The sequence below is a fragment of the Canis lupus genome, chromosome 11 (assembly GCF_003254725.2).
Source record: "Canis lupus dingo isolate Sandy chromosome 11, ASM325472v2, whole genome shotgun sequence".
Taxonomy (NCBI): Eukaryota; Metazoa; Chordata; class Mammalia; order Carnivora; family Canidae; genus Canis; species Canis lupus.
The window spans coordinates 15,545,513-15,562,074 of record NC_064253.1 but is presented as its reverse complement, the minus strand read 5'-3'; positions in this window follow the sequence as shown (position 1 = coordinate 15,562,074).

Sequence of the window (16,562 nt, the reverse complement as noted above, 5' to 3'; positions counted from 1 at the left end):
ACATTTTTAAAATGACATTCCTCAGGGGGTTGGAGTGACTGGGTGACAGGCATTGAGGGGGGCACTTGGCGGGATGAGCGCTGGGTATTATGCTATATGTTGGCAAATTGAACTCCAATAAAAAATAATAAAATAAATAAATAAAATAAAATAAAATAACATTCCTGGTGGGACTCTCCATCTTCAACAGCAACGCCAGCAGAGTGGCACACTGGTATTGGTAACTCTGGAAATAATGGCATATAAAGCTCTAAATCTGGGCTCACTCAGTAAATAGTGCTTAGGAAGAAACATGGACATACTTGAGCACCCTGTAGAGGGGGTCTATAAAAGATTGGGCTTCCTTCAGTCAATAAGAAGTCAAATGGGGGTTTGCTCACTGCTATTGACATTTGGGGCTCAATCTGATGTGATTGCATTTGCAATCAGTAGCCGCTAAATCCTGAGACACTTGGATTACATGCTATAAACGGCTTTTGTCTATAAGTCTATGAAATTCACAAAGATACAAGGCTGCACTGTGGTTAGAATTATCCTGTGGCTTTGTCTCATCCTACTGGCCCTGTGTTCCAGAATGCCACTAAAGAAATCTCCACACAAAATATTAAAATAAGTAATAATAAAAAAATAAAATAAAATAAGTAATAATACCCAAACATCACCTGTAAACATTAGGTCAAGTGCTTTACCTACCTTATCTCATTAAATCCCTACCATGGCCCTAACAGATAGGTGCTATTATCCCCATTTTAGAGATTCTAAAAGGGGTTCAGATATTTTTAATAATTTAAGGTCAGACAAGTGATAAACATTGAAACTGCTTAATCAAAGACATGAAACAAACAGTAAACTAGAGCAACCAAAAGATTCTGGAACATACTGCTTTAGGTTTAAGCCAGGCTCCCTAGAAGCAAAATTGGACATAAGGATTCATGTCCAAAGAGTCTCTCTCCGAGAGAACACTGAATGAATGGGAGTAAGGGAAGCAGGACTGGAAGAGCAGGAAGTCAAGCAAAGATGTGATCTCAGATAAAGACCCACTGGCAGTTGACTTCACCTGATCCCACAGAGGAACTCCAAGACGTAAGCTATACCTCTCAGGTGTCCAGACCAACTAGAGGCACTCCCATGTTGGTCAGGGTGGTCCCCTGAGGAGGGGAAAAAAATAAAAGCCCAGGCCTGGCCACTGAAAGCAAATTACATCAAACCCACTGGCACATACAAACAGTAAAAAGGAAAATGAGGAATCTGGCCAAAGCCCAGACGTTGTCTGCTAAGGTGTGCAACAGCAGAGCTGGCTCTCAACCACCAGCATACCCATGAAAGTCCTCCCCAGGGAGAGGGGGTGCTTCCATAATTTGGCCTTCAGACAGACGGTGTATACCCATAGAGTAAAAAAACTGAGGTCAGAATTCTTTATTGAAACTGGTCTGTGACTTGGGAGCTCAGTATTTTCAGGTTCCATAAGGGGAATGAGCATGTGGTCAAGGAGGCAGGTTGATATGGCCAAAGGACCTATGACTTTGCCCAAAGATAAGGCGTACTTCCCCACATATGCCCCATAGCCTGGCTCTGTGACTCTGGGCAAATCACTGAACTATGTGAGTCTCAGTTCTCCTAGAGCAGAAAAAAAAAAAAAAAAAAAAGGAAATACTCATTCCAGAACTTGCTGGAATAATCAAATGAGATAATACCTACAAAAGTGCTTTGTAAATGGTCCCAATATCAATATTAGTTATTAGTAGTATTAGGTTATAGTTGGATTAAACAGAATAATTTCCATTCAAATGGGCTGCAGAGTTTTTGATATACCATGGTTAGATGTAAATTCCTGAGAAATGGAGTCTCTCCTTATTTCTAAAGTAGCCTGATTCTGCCTATGCCCTCACATCGCTATCCAAGCCATCATCCAGCTGGAGATTGGATATATTTGGAAAGAGAGCCACCTTGAGCTTCAGGAAACCTTAGCTCACAATGACACAAACCAGTCAATCCCTCTGAAGTCTTGGGCCTCATTGCCTGCTGGGCCCTGGAGGGGCACACCTCTCTCACACCTTCACATGTCCCGTGGTCCTGGCTCTCCCTGCTTTCCCAAGGCCACTTGCACTGAACTCTATAGCACCTCTGAAGAGAATATGAACATGACCAACACAGACATGAAGGTGTAAATGACATAACGGAATAACCATTCCCCCACTGGGCACAAAATGTAGCTCTCAAATGTCTATGAAAAGCTGCTTTCAGGGATATGGGGTGGAGATTTCAGAACCCAGGGAAATAGTCTGAAAATCACACCAGACACATGATTTGGTCAAATAAAGCTAACATTGTTTATAGGAAGAATATTTCTCCTGAGAGTAACTTCCAACTGCAGGGTACAAGGGACCTCAATTATTATAGAACATTTCCTTCCCAACTATCTTTTGAGCAAGTGAATAAAGAATAGACTTTAGGATCCAAACAACCTAAGTTTTACTCCGGACTTCAACATTTATCAGCTATGTGACCTTCAGCATTATCTGAACCTCAGCTTTCCCACTTGTGAATGGGATAAAGAGCACCTCCCTCATGAGGTCACTTGAAGAACCAAGTGCAGGCAAGCTGCTTAGCATAGCTTCTGCTACAGCAGAGACATTCAATTAATGTTACCAATAAAATCAATAATAATACATAAAGGGCCTAAGCCAGTGCCTATGACAAAACAAAACATTAATTATTAGTACTGTTACTGTAATTGTTATGCTCCTCAAAGAGCATTTCCGTGATTGACAGTTGATGGGCATGAAGTAAATGCTAATCAAATTAATGAATACAGGGACTACCTGGGTGGCTCAGTGGTTGAGCATCTAGCTTTGGCTCAGGGCATGATCCTGGGGCCCTGGGATCGAGTCCTACATCAGGCTCTCCACAAGGAGCCTGCTTCTCCCTCTACCTATGCCTCTCTCTGTGTGCCTTTCATGAATAAATAAATAAAATCCTTTCTAAAAAATTTAATGAATACACAAATGACTGCAGTCAACAAACTTTTTAGCCCATAGCAGAAAGATAACATTTCTGAATTCAATGGGTGAAGAATCTCTTAGCTCCTAAATATCTTAAAAATCGCCCTGTATCTCAGCCACCTTTCATGTACTATGCTGTCATCCTGGCACTTCCTCCCTTGTCAGTCCAGGAGAAGAACAGTTGGTAGCACACACAGCCTTCCCAGATGACGGGACGGATGTGAGGCCATCACATCAGCATGACTATGAGTCATCAACAGTTTCTGTCTGGAATTGGGACAGCAAGTGCTGCAACTCTGGGACTGTATTAATGTACTTGGCTGCAAAACCAAACATGAAAGTGGGAACATCAGAGATGTTTGTGTTTGCTCCTGAGATAACACCCACTTTGACTTTGCATAAAATGTGGAGACATTAGGTATCCAAACACTTCATGTCAATGAAGAACGCTCAGAAATACATTCATTACAGCACCAGCGTTGCAACAGATCCTCTCGTGCTCTCTCCAGTTATCTCCCCCACTGGCAGACAACTCTTCCTTTGTAGATTCTGAAGGACATTCAGAAGAAGATGAATTTGCCTACCTAGAAGGCTATCCCAAAGGAGGGACTGTCTCCTTGAGCCAGTACTGACAAAGACCACTGGGAAAAATCCCAGACAGTAATAACTTGGGAAGAGGCGGCTTACAATTCCATAAAGAGGGTGAGTTGGCACATCCTCTGACACATGAGAAAGAACCACAGTGCCTTGAAGTCCAATTTCAAACAGGTATCACAGAGGCATGGCTGAGAAGTCATGGAAGATGACAACCTCTTCAGTGAGGAAGAGAAGGGAGAGAATATTTACTGAATGACAGTGACAATGGTCCTTTGTTAAGGACATATGCAGAGACTCTCTGCAAATGTGATACCATTTATTTCCATAATAACTCCGTAACAGATACTGTTTTGGTTTGCTGGGGCTGCCATAACAAAATATCACAGGCTGGGCGACTTCAACAACAGCAATATACTTGCTCATAGGTCTGGAGGCTGCAAGTCCAACATCATAGTTCCGCAGGGTTGGCTTCCTCCGAGGGCCAGCACAGAAGCAGCTCTTCAAGGCTGCTCTCTTTGGCTTGCAAGTGGCCAGAATCTTGAGGCCACTTCATACAGTCTTCCCCTGTGCATCCCTAGTGCCTCTCCCGTGGGCCCAATTTCTTCTTTCCTTAGAGTCTCTCTTTTGGGTCCAATTTCCTCTTCTTTTAAGGACATCGATCACATTGGATTAGGGGCCCACCTTAACAGTCTTAATCTAACTAAATTCCCTCTTCAGAGGCCCTATCTCCAAATAGGAGATTTGGAGTCACATTCTAAGGTATGGTAGGGTGGAGGGGGGAGCAGTTAGGACCTTGCCATATGAATTTGTAGGTGAGTTGGAGGAGGGTGGAGGGTTGGAGAGGCCACACAATTCCACCCATAAGAAGGACTATGATTCCTATCTTACTGATGAAGATTTTAAACTCTGTTGTGTAACACAGCCAGTAAATCAAGAAGGCAGGATTTGAATTTGGGTGTGCGTGACATCAAAGTCTATCATCTCCACCCTATGACACTGCCTCTGAAAGCTGATGAGTAGTGCCAAGATGAAGCTAAGAGTGACATCTACATCAGTATTTATAGGCTACTGCTAGGTCTACAAGGTATAGCTGATTTACTGAGAAGCCTGCTTTGAAAAGCATAATAAGTATGAGTCCCACAGTCATGGATTAATTTACATTCTATTCCTTTGTTACTATAGAAAATTTCTCTAAGCAACAGAAAAATCTGTAATCCGCCCCAGCACAGGCACATACCTGCCCTGGCTAATTATTTAAGACACTGTTCCAAGCTATGCTCCTAATTAACAGTGTGTACTGCGTATGCCAAAATACAGGCCCAGTGTCTCCTACAGTTTGTAATCCATCTGGTCTCCTGACCCACGATGCCAGCATCAGGTGTGGTTGCTGTCCGAACGTCACCCCTCTTCCTGCATGGGGTGGGAGGAGGCGTCTGTGGTAGGTAATGAATCAACAGCACTCAGCCAATTCTCTGAACTACGTGGATATGCATGGCCACTTTTCTCTCATGATTAATTACACTTGCTTTCACAGGAGTATTAATTCACTTTTCTGGAGAGCTTTTCTGATTTCTGCTATTAGAAAGCAAATATCAACAATCACCCCCCCCCCAGCTCAGAAGGAATGGAGTCCAGATCATTGTAGGTCATCACAATCATCAAAATCCACAGCTTACAAGACAGGATGGCTACACATAGAAGGGTATGTGTGTGTGTGTGTGTGTGTGTGTGTGTGTGTGTGTAGATACGTGTAATATGCGCAAGTATGAACATAAACATAAATTTTGTATAATTATGATTTTTCTCATAGATAACTGTATGTCCTTTTTTTCGTGTGTGCTACCTATTTCAAAAAGCCTACTAAAATAACTGTAAAAGCAAACCAGATACTGCACATTTTTGATAATAATACAGTCAAAAGAAAGGAGCAGGTAATTGGAGACATATTCACAATTAGACATAACTCTCCTCAAACAAAGAACGACCCTCAGTTAATTAATGTTTGCCAAGCACTTTAAAATCATACAATTCAAGATCCTAGACATTCCCACCTAAAGATAGGGACATAAAAGGGGCGGGGGGAGCTGCTTAGACTGGCTTGATCTGCCTTCTTCAGTTATTCATCAGATTTACCAGAGAGGAGGGAATAAAAACCACATGCACACAAAGTAGCTGGAAATAAATTTCCTTAAAAGCCATTGCTCTGTCTCTACCTCTCATTTTTCTTTATGAGTGAATGGGGAATAATTCTTCTGAAAATCATTTCACAGGAGCAGTAACATCAATTCTTAATTATTAATACCACGATTTGTTATTTATTAAGCATCAACAGTGCATTAGATGTTGTACAAAACACAGATAGCTCTGAGTCTTAAATCAAACCAATTCACTCAGAAATGTGTGTCTTTAGCGTTTCCTTTCTTTTCTTTTTTTGGACGGGAATTGGGCAGTGAGCTGGATAATGAGGTGCTGCCTGCCTTGGAGGGAAGTGTGTTTTCTAGCATCGAGGCTTTATCTCTCACCAAATAAGAGCAGAGCATTTGCCCAAGAATCAAAGATTCCAAACTAGGGAATGGACCTTGAATGATGTCATACCCCGTGGCCTCTGAACTTGCTGACCTTAGTAAACATGCACCCTGTTATTTTTATATAACCATTTACATGTTATATACATAAGCTATTGTACCAAGATGTTATGATCGTTATGGAAACATATAAAATGCAAAAAAAATTTAAAAGATAGCATGTAGATAAAATGTTTTAAAATAACTTGTTTTAGGGGATCCCTGGGTGGCTCAGCGGTTCAGCGCCTGCCTTTGGCCCAGGGCATGATCCTGGAGACCCGGAATCGAGTCCCGCATCGGGCTCCTGGCATGGAGCCTGCTTTTCCCTCTGCCTGTGTCTCTGCCTCTCTCTCTCTGTTTCTCTCTCTGTCTATCATGAATAAATAAATGAAGTCTTTAAAAAAAAAGTTTTTTAAAAAATAAAATAAAAATAAATGCAATAACTTGTTTTAGTGTATTTTGTTAACAGGAATAAAGAATTTTGCTCTTACTAAAAACATGCCACCATTGATAACATTTCTCTACTGAATAATGTAATTGAATACAAATCATTATTTTTTTTAATTCTTAGTTTAATACTTTGTGATACAGGGATTTGGGTTGGTGCAGCTTTAGTGGCTGCCACTGCTGAGGAAGATGCTTCTCAAAATACATCCATCCAAATGGGGGGAAAATACACTGCTGGCTGGGCTTACTAAATCATGGAAACTCCTTTATTAGGTAATCCCTACACCTAACATGGGGCTTGAACTTACAACCCTGAGATAAAGAGTCTCAAGCTCTATGGACTGAGTCAGCCAGATGCCCTCCTCATGAAAGTTTTTTTTTTTAATTTATTTTTTATTGGTGTTCAATTTACTAACATACAGAATAACCCCCAGTGCCCGTCACCCATTCACTCCCACCCCCCGCCCTCCTCCCCTTCTACCACCCCTAGTTCGTTTCCCAGAGTTAGCAGTATTTACGTTCTGTCTCCCTTTCTGATATTTCCCACACATTTCTTCTCCCTTCCCTTATATTCCCTTTCACTATTATTTATATTCCCCAAATGAATGAGAACATATAATGTTTGTCCTTCTCCGATTGACTTACTTCACTCAGCATAATACCCTCCAGATGAAAGTTATTTTTAAAGTCATCCACCAATTATGTGAACATTTTTGTAAAAGTTTGCTAGTAAATTTGTATGTATCCTGCTTTAGCATTTGTTCTTGTCAACAAATTGAAACTTACTATATTTTTATATATTTAATAAATGAGTCCAAAGTACACTGAATTCTTCATTTTTAAATCAGTTTTGAAATTCTGTTACTATGTTTTCTATGTTTGTGGTGTTGTGGTTTTTAAAATTTACAAACTTCTGCAGTTTTGGCAACAAAAACAATATCAGTGAGGAAATGTTTCCAGACATTACTTTTAAAATGCTTTCTCCATAGCACAAGCTCCTTCCAAAAAGTAACTGATTTTGCATTTTCAGAGAAGGAGTATATTAGTTTAGTTGATTGATTAAATGCTTTCATTTACACTCTGCTCTTTCACTGACTACCTGAGTGATCTTGGGCAAGTTACTTTACCTTTCTGTGCCTCGGTTTCCCCATCTGTCAGGTGTAGTTAGTAGTTCCTACCTTTTAAGAGTGTGTGAAGAGTCATTGGCTTGACCCATATAAAATAGAACCATGCTCAGAACATACTAAACCTTATACAAATGAAACAGGTTAACTGTATTTCATTTTTTGTTTTTTAAGTAGGCTTCATGCCCAATGTGGGCTCAAACTCATGACCTGAGATTAAGGTTCACATGCTCTACCAACTGAGCCAGGCAGGCACCCTGAGTGTGTCTAATTTTTCACAAATGTCTGCTAAGAGTCCTACAACCAACAGCTACTTGTCATCACAGGAGGTCAGCATAAATGCACATCTGTCTTTTTGTAGAAGAAGAAGAAGAAGAAGAAGAAGAAGAAGAAGAAGAAGAAGAAGAAGAAGAAGAAGAAGAAGAACTACTTTGAGTTTGACTGTGTTTTAATTATTTTTGACCCAAGATAACCTGCAAACCTTTCTGTGACACAAAAGTTTGTTATGGTTATTTCCCATTTCATTCAAAATACTGTCAGGATTATACTGTTTTCAGTTCTGTTATTTAAGATAATACAGTCCATAAATTTCTCTAACTGGACATAATAAACTACAATATATGGAAACAAGCTCATAGGAATGAATCAAAGAAGACATGGCTACAGCCTTCAGTGGAGGAGGGCTCCTGCTCTGATTGCCATATTATATGTGATATCTCAGATATGACACACATTGTGTACATCATTAGACATCGAACAGTAGTAAGCTTACTTCCTTTTTTACTTCTATATAAAACATAAGTATGAAGGAAACATCCTCTTTCTTGTACCCTTCACTGTAGAGTCTACTGATCCAGTCCAAACGTTTTCCAACAGAAATTCTCTGAATTCCACCCAGAGCTGCTGAATCACACTCTCTGGTTAGGCCTGCTTCTCATCCAGCAACCAGCCTGCATTAGTCTGGCAACAAGATGACTATCTAATCTCTCCACAAGGGAGGCCCCTTACCACAGCTTTGATAGATGGTCATCTTCTTGAACATTTCTAGTAACAAAGAGCTTATTACTTCCAGGGTAGCCCATTTCATTTTTGGAGTTAATTGTCAGAAAATGTTTTCTTCTGTCTGCCTGTCATTCCACCCACTGGTGTATTTTGCTCCCTGGGGTCACACAGAGAATGATTCACACAATCTCTTCTGCCTTGTCCTTCTATATCCCCCAGGCCCTTCCTTTGATCCCCACTTGACTTGTTTTCTGGGATGTTCTTCCTTCCCAAATCCCCCTCCCTGGCTGCTTTCATACTTGGAAATGTTGCTTCATAGCCTGTATGTCATCAGATTAGGTCAAGATGCTGTGAGTGGATGACCTCTTCCAATTGCTGCTGCAGTAGCATCATTAATGCCAAAGACACTCATCACTGCCAGCTGAGGGGCATATGTTCTCTCCATTTGGGTGCTTCATGTAGACACACTACATATAGTCATTGATAATAAAAATACCTTTCATGATTGAGTGGAGGTATTTTCAATCCTCATCAAGACATTCTCTGTGTTTCCATGTATAAAATATACTGGTCTGTGGTACAAAGTCCTCAGGATCTGATATTGCCTATTTTGTGTCTCTCTTTTAGTCTTGTTTCATACCATAAAACATATGGCTCAAGACAAACAGTAAACCTAGAGTCAAGGCAGCTAGTAACACCCAGGCCCAGTTCTACTGTGTAACTTTTAGCAGGATACTCACCCTTTCTATATCTCTCTATGCTCATCAATGAAATGAGAAGCTGAAATGGCTATGCTCCCAACCTGAGAAAGTTTTAGCGAGAATAAATGACTTACAAATTATAAAAGCCTTTTAAATGGTTTTAAAGAGTTATAACAATAATATTTTATTATTTTTATTATAATTATTGTGCAACCTGTAGGCACTTAATAAATATTAATGGGGAAAGGAAACAGGTAAGTGATAAAGAGCAGACTGAATGATGACAAGAAGGGAGAATCAGAGAAAAGATAAGATATAACATCAACTCCGGCTTTTGGTACCTTAAGCTAGTACCTGTCGCTGATGGCAACACAGAAAGAATCACGATGCTTTACGTCCAGTGCAGTGTTTAAAGAACGCAGGGCTTAGTTTCTGGTGAGGGATCATCTCACCAGAATTCCTGTAGCTCCATGTAGTTAATGAGCCAGCTAGCAGCACCTGTTCAGAATTTACCTGAGAAGAAATGTCACGGGTAGGAGGCATGAGCTAAAAGGCAAGGCTCACATTTATCAATACACATTGCTAGTCTTCCGGGGACAGCAAAATATTTAACTGCTGAGCAGCAAGTACCATTTGACTATTTAAGTAAAAGGTAATGATTAATATCAAGCAAAAAGTGTGTGCCTTTCTACATTTTATTAAATAAAATACACTAATGGCATACGTAGGAAATAAAATTGCATTTTCGGCAAGGTTTTCATTCTCCTGTGAACTAAGCGTCACAGGATATTTGGTTCTGCATGTAGCCATCCATCCATTTATTTGAACAAACACTCTTAAGTGAATATTATGTGCCAGGCTTTATCCTACATACAGCAGGACTAAAAAATGAATAACTTTATAGTCTGAGGACTAGGGGGTGGTGGGTAATGAGAGACAGAGAGAGAGGAAGAACAACTTAAATGCAATATGACATGCTAAAACACAAGTTGAGTCTGGATGCAATGGGCTCAAAGGTAGTCTCTTTAAGCAGTGGATGAGTCAGGACTGCAGATCAGAGAAACTACTCTTGATAGTTTAAGTAGGAAGAGATCTTAGAGAATTAGGTGCTAATAAAATCATTGAAAGGTCAGGAGGAGCAGTCTCCCTGCTGAGCCTGGGGAGCAGTCCTGAAACAATACTGCAGAACTGCACCCCCAGTGGAAGCTGCCCTCTTGGGCACCTTCAGGAAGCTTGAGAAGCCAGAGGCTGTCAGTGCAGTGCTGCCTCCAGCATTACACCTCATTATCAGCTCTGCAGGGATGACAATTGTTCATTCCTGCTAAATCCTTCCTGGAAGATAGATGGATAGATAGATAGATAGATAGATAGATAGATAGATAGATAGATGTCTAAAAGACCACCATAACTCTTGCCATTTAACTTAATTCTGAACTTAAGTCTTATATGAATCCATCCAATCATCGAAGCCTGAAATCATATCTGGAGCCCTAGCTGCAAGGGAGTCTCTTTGCAGCCTTGGCAGCCCAGGAGTAACAAGAGGAGTTGTGACAGTGCAAACACACCCAGCCCAGTGGAGAATGTAAAGATGGAGAGATTATGGTAGAGAAGGCTAAGGGCTCAAGCTAGGAGGATCCACATTTGTGTAAACCTAACCAGCATTAGAACTATGTCCCTGATGAGCTATGAACAGAACCAATGGCCAAGGACAGCATTTTAATGTCACCATATTTTTGGTCGTCATTGTTACTGACATTAACACTAAAGTCAGATCCACATGAGTTGGTGTTCTGGCAGACTGAATATGAACTCAGAGTCAAAACACAGCGACACTCTTTCTAGCTCTGCCTAATGAACATCGCTGGCTTCAATTTTTCCCATCTGTTAAACAGGGATCATTTTTATGATCCTCTACTAATAAGTCAGGAATTAATAAGAAACAGAAACATTAAAACTTATCATCTTGGTGTGCATCATTTTACACACACTAGCGGGATATTTATTTAATAGGGAAGGGGAAGCTTCCCAGTGTTTGCAGAAACTCACCTTGTGGCCGATACATTCTTTTCCTAATAACACAGAATTATAGTTTTGTTTGGATAATGTTAGATTAATGAATGCCCTATAAAGACTTGTTGATATGAAATCAAAATGTAAGCATAGTGGAATTCAGTTTTCCTTGGAAACATAGACCTCTTCTAGCTTCCTTTTCACGGCTTGCTGTGGAAACCTGCCACCATGCTGCACACATTGACTGGCAAAGTAAATAAATGAGGGAACTGGAGCTTTGCATTGTTTGCTGAGCCTTGTGCTCAGCCAAGGTGACTGCTTGGCAAGCAGAGTAATCTTCTGTTTCGCCGTTTTCATGAATACCTAATTCATCTGGTCACAATAGATGTATTTCATGCGTTTGGAAAGCCACATGTTCTTTCCCTGCAATAATGGCCTCCTCTGCCCCTGCTTAGAGACCAAGAGGCTGAGCAGCTGTTGAAGGTCAAGCTACCACTGGGTTCCCAAGTTATAGCACACAGACGGTGGAAACTATGTGGTGTGTAAATCACCTGCGGGAGCACCAGTGACCGTAGATGGCCAAGAACTTTAAACACCTCCCTCCCTCTCTCCCTGTCTCTCTCCCTGTCTCTCTCCCTGTCTCGCTGTACTTCTCTTTCTCACCCACCCCCGTCGCTCTCCCTATCTCTCTCTCCTGTTTCTCATCCCCCTCTCTCCCTCACTCTCCCTCTCTCTCTCCCTGTCTCTCTTTCTCTCTCTCTCTCTCTTCTCTCTCTCTCTCTCTCTCTCCGTCCACCCCTTCCCTCCAGACCAAGAGAAAAGGAGAATCCAAGCAAACTGTAAGAGATAATATACAATCAAATAAGCTTCTAAAACAGGTGGCAAGCAGAGAAAGTACAATGAAACACAAACTGACAATTCCATTTGATTGGATTTTCTGCCCTGCCATCTGCATTTGTTTGACAGTCAACGATGATCAGAAATGAGAGTGGTGCGAAACCAGGAAGCCACAAATAACCCCAGAATTAGACCCTGGTAGGTAAAAATCTGGAAGTAGATGTCTTCAAAGCAACCGTCCACCTCTCCATAGTGGAAAGAAAGAATAATTCTAGGTTGAGAGCTTTCCCCAGATGAATGGAGCTAGTAACATATGTCTCTGCTGTGTCTCTGTTTTTCCCTTTTTACACACATGCACACACCACATACACTTGAGAAAAAGAGAGTAATTTCACAAAGTTGTTCTAGGCCTTCACCAATTAACAAGTGCAAAATAAGAAATATGACTCTACTATAATTGAATTGTCACCGGCAGTACAAGAGGGCAATGCCAAAGTTCCCTTGTACTTATAATGAGGTTTTTCTTATATTCCATGTCTTTTGTTTCATCAAGCTTATGCCAATTACTCCCGCCTGGTCTCTTTGACTAATGAGAATAACTGATCCCCACATAGTTTCCAACTGCCAAAGTCTTGTTATCCTTTAGTCTTCCTGCTTTTCCCTAGAAAGTAGATAACACTTTTGATTTTATAAAGAATCTCTTAAAGTTGATCACCATTTCAAGAAATATCTTCTGAATTTCGGCCAACCTGACTTACTGCTATTAACAGAGTGAAGTGTTTAAAAGTTCAGAATGCTTTACGTCTGCAGAGTAACTAGCACCCACAGGCTAGGTCAAGTTGAAGGACTTTTTTCCTCTGCTTTAGTCTCCTGTGGCAGCCATTGAGAGTCTGTATAGAGCTAGAAGAAGATGCTCCTGGGCTTAGGGTGGGGTCAAAATCACACCAAATCCTCTTATATCGGCTGGCATACTGTGTTTAAAGGGTTGTTATGAAGAAGAATGAGGGCAGAGCGGAAATTACAGGAATTATGGGGAAGAACACCATACAGAGCTAGAGAGCCTGACACGTGGAGCCAGCCTGGGGTTGAACTTCAGAGGCCCTTACACCAACATTTTCTGGGCCATCTCAGGACTCCTGACCCTGACAGGCGTGCCTTCTCTGTGGAGGACACACTTCCTCTGCAGGCAGGAGTCCTGCTGTTATGGCTTGGTTCTAGAAGATACCAGCTGATTCTTGAAGGCTGAAGAGGATGGCTGTCCAGTTTACCAAGAGGGTCCATCTGCCCTCAGCAGCTAGAAGGCATAATTTCCCTGGCATAATGCAGGGGGGGGGGGGGGGGGGAGGGCGGATGCATGGGTTAGCCAACTCCTTCATGGGTACCAAAGAGCATGATCCAGCTCCTCCAACCAATAACCCATGCAAAATTCACAAAGAAGACCCGGAGATTTCTTATCTAAATATCCAAACATAACATCGTATTGTATTTACGATCTCTGGGTAATTGCTCTGCTTTTTGCTTTCTTTTGCCTAAGCAGTCTCTGTGCCCATAAAGTACCTACAATACGGCATGAAAGCTTCCACAGAGGCACAATGTACAAGCCACAAAGAATACCTTTGCCAACTGCAATTTTTCCCATTCTCCCCAAACTGCTTACAGAAAACAAAACAAACCAAAAAAAACCCCATATACATGCCTTATTGATTATTCTAACCATTTGCTAGTTACTTAGGTTTTACAAAGTTTGCATGTGTCTTAAAAGCACATTTGTGTTAAACACCAATGTAAATGAAGCACAGAAATGAACGGAGAGGCTGTCATGCAGGATCCAGGATCGTAGCTCATGGAAGTGATAGTTCCTTCCCATTTAGCTATTTCACTCCAAGGACATTAAACTATTATCAAACTGTCTTCCCTTCCAGGCCTCAAGGACGGATTTAATTTTGTACGACTCTCAGACTTGATGGCTAATGGCAATAATACTGAACACAAACATCTGGACTCACTACAGGAAATCATTCCCTTCATTTTGAGAGCTGGGTGCAAACCTGAGTGAAAGGCATGGAAGCCCTCCCGCCGGTGGAGGAATGAAACAGAAAGGCTTCCTGTGAAGTGAGGAGGGAGACCGACAAGAGATGAAAACTGGACTTTAGAGGATAGTCTCCTGCCACCCAAGTGGTAATCAATTTGGAATTTTTTAATTTAGAAAAAGGTAGGGAAAGAGGTATAGAATATAGTATTCTTCATTCTTTCCTAAAAGCAAATCACAAACACTCTTAGTTTCGCCAAAATCATACCCTGTACACTAAAAAAGGGATGATAGGAAAGATGCAGAGGAAGATTTTTAATAATAATTGTATTTTTAAAAAGATTTTATTTATTTGACAGAAAAAGAGAGAGAGCACAAGCAGGCAGAGGGGCAAAGGGAGAGGGAGAAGAAGACTCCCCACTGAACAGGGAGCCTGATGCAGGGTTTGATCCCAAGACCCCAGGATCATGATCTGAGCCAAAGGCAGACACTTTACTGGCGGAGCCACCCAGGCGTCCCAATAACAATTGTATTTGAAACCTTGGTCCTAGCCTAACAAACTCCCATGCTAGAGATTGTGGAAATCCAATCTATCTCTTCATACCCGGTAAGGAGAGAGATTTACAGCCATAAAATTACTCTTTTCATCCTTTACCGAATTGATATTCTCTCTGGGGTTTCTGGTGGTCACACTCTTTATGGCAGAGGCCCCGACATGGGACCCAAATCCTTCTCAATGACTCCCCTTGTCACTTGCCCCCTCATCACTACCACCTCTCCAAACACATGTAGCATAAATTTCACTGAAAAAGTGGGAGCCTCAACATGAGTATGATGAGGGACATGTTTTGCAGGCTGTCACATCTTAACATTGAAAGAAAAGCCCTAAGGGAGGCACCTGGGTGGCTCTTGAAAACCATATTGGTTCTTTTAGCAATCCTACTACCAGCAATTTCTTAGTGTTTGTAGCCAACCCTAGCTGTTTAAGCTCCCAGGATTTTGCTGATTCTTCTCTCTCTTTACACCTGTTATGCATTGAATTATTCCCTCAAAAAGATGTATTCAAGTTCTAACCTCTAGCATCTATGAATGTGACCCTGTTTAGAAATAGAGTCTTTGGGAACCCTGGGTGGCGCAGCGGTTTAGCGCCTGCCTTTGGCCCAGGGCGCGATCCTGGAGACCCGGGATCGAATCCCACGTCGGGCTCCTGGTGCATGGAGCCTGCTTCTCCCTCTGCCTATGTCTCTGCCTCTCTCTCTCTCTGTGTGACTATCATAAATAAATAAAAATTAAAAAAAAAAAAAGAAATAGAGTCTTTGCAGATGTAATCAAGTTAAGATGACGCCCTTAGAGTGGTCCCCGATCCCACTTGAGTAGGTTCTTTCCAAGAAAAGGAGAAGAGGCACAGACAAAGGCACACAGGGAGAATACCGTAGATTGGAATGATGCAGCAGTGAGCCAAGGAACACCAAGGATTGCCAGCCACTACCAGGAAGAGGCACAAATCTACCCAGAGCTCCATGAGAGAACATGGCCCTGCTGACACCTTGATTTCACACATCTAGTCTCCAAAACTCTGAGAGTATAAATGTCTGTTATTTTAAGCCTCCAATTTGTTGTATTCTGTATTCTCTCAATCCTGGGAAAATAATACAACACCCCCCTTCCTTTCCTCTCCCTCCCTCCCTCTTTCTCAGCAGAGATATTTAGCATCTCTTTTATTATCCTGACCTATCCTCAGATCCTCAACTGTGACCCTTGAGCAGCTAATGAATGTATTTTCTTATTCAAGGACAGCTCCCTCCGCAAGAGAAATTCTGGTGCCAGAGGTCAAGAAAATATTGTTTTTGTCCACTACCTAGGGTGTATTTAGATAATAAAAGCAATCCAAGTGCCCCCAGGAGATTTGGGGGTCAAAACAAACTAGTGGCTGCTCGTGATCAAATAAGCAGACCCTTTTGCTTCACCATCATTGACAGCTTTCCGTTGTCAAGAGGGATGAAGTTGTGCCTGCTTATCAGAGCCTACAAAGCTAGTGTGAACTGGCCTCTACCTCCCTCTGTCTCAGCAGTCGAGGGACTGCTCTCCCACGTCGCTCTTCCCTCTGATCATACTGGCTTCTCTCAGTTCCTTATTTTGAACACAGCATTGACTCTGCTGCTCCTGCTACCTGGACCTCCTTTCTCCAGACCCTTGCCCCGGCCCCTTTTGGAGCAAATGCCTAATCACTCTCTGATCTCAGTTCAACT